Raw genomic sequence first — 6,000 nt, 5'->3', positions numbered from 1 at the left:
CTACAATAGGTAGGAGCCTACAGTTTTTATCCCCTAACAGAGTGTTTCACACTGATCATTAATTAGAATTATTTTTATATATATTCTATATATATATATAAAATTTGAAATGTCATTCTGTGAACTGTCTCAAAAGCTAAATTTTCTATTAGTGATTTTTTTTAAAAAATAATGTTCTTGATTTGGAAAACATGCAGTGAGCTTTAAAGAGCACCAGATAGCACCAATTATAACACAGCATCAATTGTACCTTTATATTAAAAATGATAGGACTGTTATGCCAAACTTCATTATTTCTTCAGAGATTTGCTTTCCTTAATTTGCATAGAACTGTTCTGGTTAAAAATTGCCAGTCACAGAAGTACCTTGGTGATTTGTTTTGTAGCAGTCGTCGTTTCTTCTAATGAGAATATATTTTATGCAAAGGTATCTTTTTATTTATTCTAAGTGTGCTCTTTATTTTATTGATTGCTTGTATCTTAGTGTATTCAATTAGAAAACTGTATATCCTGCTGTGTTATAACTGTTGGTAATTTAGCTGCTGTACTACATTTCTGTTCGTGCAGGTCTAGTTAGGGAATGACGATGTGTGGATTCTTCTAATCTGGAACAATTTTGTGCAGCTGGAATAAGTTCTGCTCTAGAGAAGCTTAAGTCTCAAATCTCAGAGATCTTATAATCAAAGGACAATGTTACTGTGCAACGGACAGAGCTGAGTATAGAAATCTACAGCGTTTGGGAGTGCTCTAACCTCTTTCTAGCAATTGTTGTCAATAGCATTCATTTATAACAACAATTAAGTGAACAAAAATGAATAAATGTAAGGGATGCTTTATGAGAAGTCAACCAGAACTAAGCAGAACACCTTAAATTGAGGAGGTCTTACTCTGCCCATTTCACAGGCCACTGTTCTTCTCTAACTTCTCTAATTCTCTTAGTAAACAGATGAGGAATTACATAGTTACATCAAAGGTCACCTTTTATTCACAGTTATCTTTTAGCTTCCAAAGTAACTGCCTGAAGTCAAAAATCATCTGCACTGCTTGTCTTTGGGTATGACACTACGCACCTCAAATAGTGAGGAATCACACTGGCTTTTTTTAGCCACATCAAAAAAAATCTTAGGCGCCTTCCACATGATTGATGTTGCATTACCACTGACGTATGCCAAGGTAAAGTCCAAATATATTGCTGAGCGGCAGGAACAGACCTCAGGAATGTCTCCATCTGTCCTTCCTGTAGATCCGTTGGGTGCGGTGGAAGCTTGCAGCCACTGCTGGGCAGGACAGTCCTTGAGGCAGCGAGGTCAGGAAGCAATGGCTGCAACATCACTGAAATTCTTGAGGGAAGTGAGCAAGATGATTTGTAGAGCATAATTAATTTGACAAATGCCACCTTTCTTTCTTTTTTTGTATATTGCCTTTGAATAAATGGCCCGTTTCTCCTATATGTTTGACATTTGCAACTTCTGCTTCCCAGCAGGTTCTCTGGGAGCGGGAGCTGTAGGTGCACGCACTGTACCAGCCACACGGCCGGCTGCAGGGACCAGCCCTCCGTCTGCGTCACTCTTTAGAGCATTTATTTTAGCAGTAGTATTAGAGGTTTTTATTTAGTGTTTGACCGACCAAAGGCCAAACAGCAGACACTGTTTCAGTTGGGTCTGGTCACTGTGTCGTACTGCACAGTGGCATTTGGCCCCGTTCATCTCAAAGAAAGGATGAATATCTCCATTTAACAGGATTGCTCATCTTGCCACAGCAGGGGAGCATGTGCTGCGGGCATTCCCTTCCCACCCACGGGTCTACCTCCCTGTGCGCTGCATCGTGTCCTGCCAGCGAGGAGAGCTGCTGCACAAATCCAGCGGGGAGGGTGGTTACACAAGAGCTGCATTGCAGCATGCTGCACCAGCTCAGCCAGGAGCATCTGCCAGCAGCACCTCATCTAACAGCACTCCAGGCTCTCAACAGTGCATTTCCATCACCTGGAACAGGAGCTCTCAGGAAAGGTGTTGCCCAATATAACCATTTGCAACAGGTTGTTAACACCAATGGGGCTTTTTTGGCTTCTTTTTTTTTAACTTGGCTATAAATACTCTGATGAATTGTTAATGCAAATGCAGAATTCTGATTTAAAGCAGCAGCAACTGGATTTGTCCTCAAAGTTTTGTGAATTCCCTGATGGGTTTTGTAGCACATCCACCACTAACGATTTTTCAAATTCTTTTTACAGTGCATGTGGTCTGTTTTTCTGGTTGATAATGGGTATTGACTATTTCCTTCACTTTTTTGTTTATTAGCTTCCAGTCATAAAATTTGTACAGACAGTTGCTTATGGTGCGACCTTTACAAGTGCATCCCAGTAGTCTGCCCATTGTCCTAGAAAACTGTCTCCTGTGAAGCTCTATAGTTGTTATTTAAACTGAGCTTTTTATAGACTTGCAATGTAATCTGCATTTCCCAATACTGAATGCATTTAGAAAGTGCTCTATGCTGAAAGCAAATTGCCTTTGTTTTTGAAGCTCAGGGACCTGCTTTCTCATGCCTTGCAAAGCCAAGCAAGTTGCTGTGGTCCATATTCTCAGCAGAGCTCAGCAGACCAGGCTCTCACTTGGATTCCTGGTCGGGAGCTGGATGTTAACAGCTGGTGAGTCTGTTTACAAGTTGGAATATATTTCTCCCATAAGCTTTAATACCTTCTAACCCCGATCGATCTTCACTAAAGGAACCGGGAATGGCCTGAGCAGCATCTGCCTGCGCACTGCGGTGCTCCAGCACGCAGGTAAGGCCCAGCACACAGCTGGGGGACTTGCAGCTGGCCAGATATTCACAGAGGGAGGAGAGGTGTCACCGGCTGCTCTTGAAAACACACACAGGGTGAGCCTTACCTGCAGGCTTGGTGCCAGCAACCACCTCTGCAGTCACTGGCTTATGAGCTTCTCTCCCGACTCATAAAACCAGTGAGCACCTTCTTCAGGGAACCCAGACCTCTGGCATTTGATGTTTTTTCCTTAAAAGGCATTTTTTTAAAGGCTAAAACTGAAGTTTATGGGGTTATTGTGCTTGACAATTAAAAAAAAAACCACTTTACTTTTTGAAGTAAAATTGTTCCCACTAAAATCTAAAATTTGTTATAAAAGAGAAAAAAATGTGGAATTGAGCGAAGCAGCCTGATTATTGGTATTCTGAGACATGCCAGTTTAAAGCCTTTTCACACTGATTTTTTTTGGTAATTCTCCAAGTGCAGTCCTACCAGTGTTTATTAGATGTCCAAAAATACAAAACAGGGACACAAAGTGCAAAATAAACCTATGGCAGGTTTTAATCTCTCAATTTCACCTTTCTTTTGAGAAATATGGGAAACACAAATTAAAATGTTTAGAACGATATTGGCAAAGTATAAATAATCACAAGATACACAGAGATCCTAAAGAAATAATTTGCATGATTTTATGTCAAGTTTTGAAGGTTATTGTGACGAATTGGAAGTGTTCTTTGGACACTTGCATTGATTGGTAGGAGATTTTGTACTGTAATGCAGATGGCACTATGAATATACAATGTTATTTCATATTGCTGCACTGACAGCTCAAATAAAATGGTGAAGACAGAAAAAATGCAATGCATACTTTCAGGGCCAAATTTTTACTTAGTTGGAAAGTTGAGTTTGGATCATTGCTTCAACGGTTTCATTATCCCGTGCACTGGGTGAGAGGTTCATCCTTTCTCTGCTTTTCCACCAACCATTAAATAATTAAGAGATGAAAATAACATTCAGTATTAAATGATAGTAAACCGGGGTCACCAGTAAATGAAGATTGCAGTTCTTTAGGCATAGTATGGAGTGTTGATACTCCATTTGTTGGGCTGCATTTTTACTGACTTGGATCTCTCTTTCCACATTAGAAACATGAACCAGAATATTCCATATTTCAGTATGGAGTTAGTGGTGAACATGCCCCCTGCCCATACACTAGCGAAACTTCTACAGTTTGGTCTACTAAATATTTCTGAACCTAAAATACTTTTTTTTCCCTTGTGCCCTCCCATGGCCCCTCAGCAGAAGTACCTTTAGTTTTTCCATAATGCTCTTTCTGTGCCTTATGTAGAAGAGAAGATAACGGGTTCCTCTGCCCACGGTGAAGATGTTCTGCTGGAGGCGTATTACAGACCTTCTGAGCGGAGCTTTCTTCTCCGTTACTGCTTCCCGTTACAAAGCTTTGCTCTGAATTAGTTAAACCTCTGAGTCAGAGGAATAATGAGTGGTTCTCAATAGCATTAAAAGCCAGAGAGTACCCAGGGCGACTTGCGTGAAGCAATGCGCTTTGCACTAAAGCGCCGGATTTGTCTTTTTCCAAGATGGTCTATCACTTCAGACGCTGTTGTCTTCAAAATGGAAAGGATTTTGCTCAGAAGTGCTCACACCTCAAAAGTCTGTAATTGCCTCCTGCATTAAAGCGGTGCTTCAGCAGCCTGACTGTCTTAGTCCAACCACTTTTCACACATGGTTGTCTTGAAAATGCAATAGAGCTTCAGCTATTTGACTCCATCTGACTTGCAATCCTCGTCTTATCATCTAAGGGGACACCAGCTGAGATTATTGTGTTAGCGTTCTCTGGCTAACACTGGACTCATTTCAAAATCCCTCTGCGATATTTTATAGCTCATAGGCAAAAGGCAGTGCTTGCTGGAAGGGTGACATCTTTTCATTTCCTCTTAGAAGGAGGTCAAGTGAGTAATTTGCACAAAATCCCCCAACGACTGTGGGTATTTATGCCACTTTTCGTCAACTGGAAACTAAGGGTGGCTTAACTTTTATGTTTAACATATAATGAGGTATTGATCTAGTGGCAAGAGTTGCTCCCTGGGCGCTGTCCTCCAAACTTTTTATTTCTTTATATTCAACAATCAGGTACAAAATATTTCACATACGGTAAAAAAGCAAAATTGTCTCCAGGAGGATAATGGGCCTCTCTCTTCCCTGAGATTAAGGACAGAGATTTAACAAAAAACAGTGAAGTAAATTTGACTTGGATTTTTTGTGTGGTTTGTGAAAAAGTTAGCACAGGTCATATTTAAATGATCTTAAAAATAGGATATTTATATTAAAAAAAACCAAAAATGAGCTGCCTTCCCTCTGAAGGCTCTGTCGGAATAGATCCCTGCAGCTGTGCTAGCCAACAGTTGCTGAAGGCTTACAGTTAACTTCAACTATTTATAATTCAGAAATTATAACCAGACCCTTGCTGAATAAATCCTGAACTTTAGAATCGGGATATGGGCTGGCGGAAGGTTTTTGTTTGGGGTGTACAAAGCCCATCACAGCAGCTCTCCTTAGGGCAGGATGAGCTGGAGATGCTGTGGAAGGATCACACCATGTCCCTCCTCTCCTCTTCTTCTGCAAACTGCATCTGACGCAATGTTGGAGTTGGCTGTGCACCACCAAAATAGCACAATAACTCCAGAAGCCATTCTTGCTTCTCTGAGGCTGAATTTCAGATTTTCCTTGAATGCAGCGTATGCCTGCATTGTGTACTGCTACAGGCTGTGTCTTAATAATCCTGAAAAAAAAATTGGAAATACGTAGGTGGTTCTTTATTTCTTTGCTTTTAATAAAAAGTCTGCAGCGCTGCTTGGGAAGGTCAAGTCTGTTTGACACTGCCAGGATGCTGGTATTCTTGGAACAGCCATCTGTTCAGAGCACAGTGAAAAATTGGTTTGTGACTGCCCAAAGTCACTTTAGCTCATGAATAAAATTTAAAAAAAAAAAAAAAAAAAAGTACACCAGTATTTTACCACTTACAATAAAGAAATTACCATTTGGAAAAATTAGTGTTTATGACTTGATGAGTGATGGTTTGCTAGTGATCTGATTTAGGTATTACTGGCCAAAAGGAGGACATGGAAATTGAGCCTGTGGGACTGTCGCTGTGTGACCAAAAAGATCTTGGTCAACAGATCAGCTGTAATGAGTTGCCCAAGGGCACAGGGGAGGGAGGTCAGG

The sequence above is a fragment of the Strix uralensis genome, chromosome 10 (assembly GCF_047716275.1).
Source record: "Strix uralensis isolate ZFMK-TIS-50842 chromosome 10, bStrUra1, whole genome shotgun sequence".
Classification (NCBI taxonomy): domain Eukaryota; kingdom Metazoa; phylum Chordata; class Aves; order Strigiformes; family Strigidae; genus Strix; species Strix uralensis.
The sequence above is the reverse complement of the archived record's forward strand: the minus strand, read 5'-3'. Positions refer to the sequence as shown.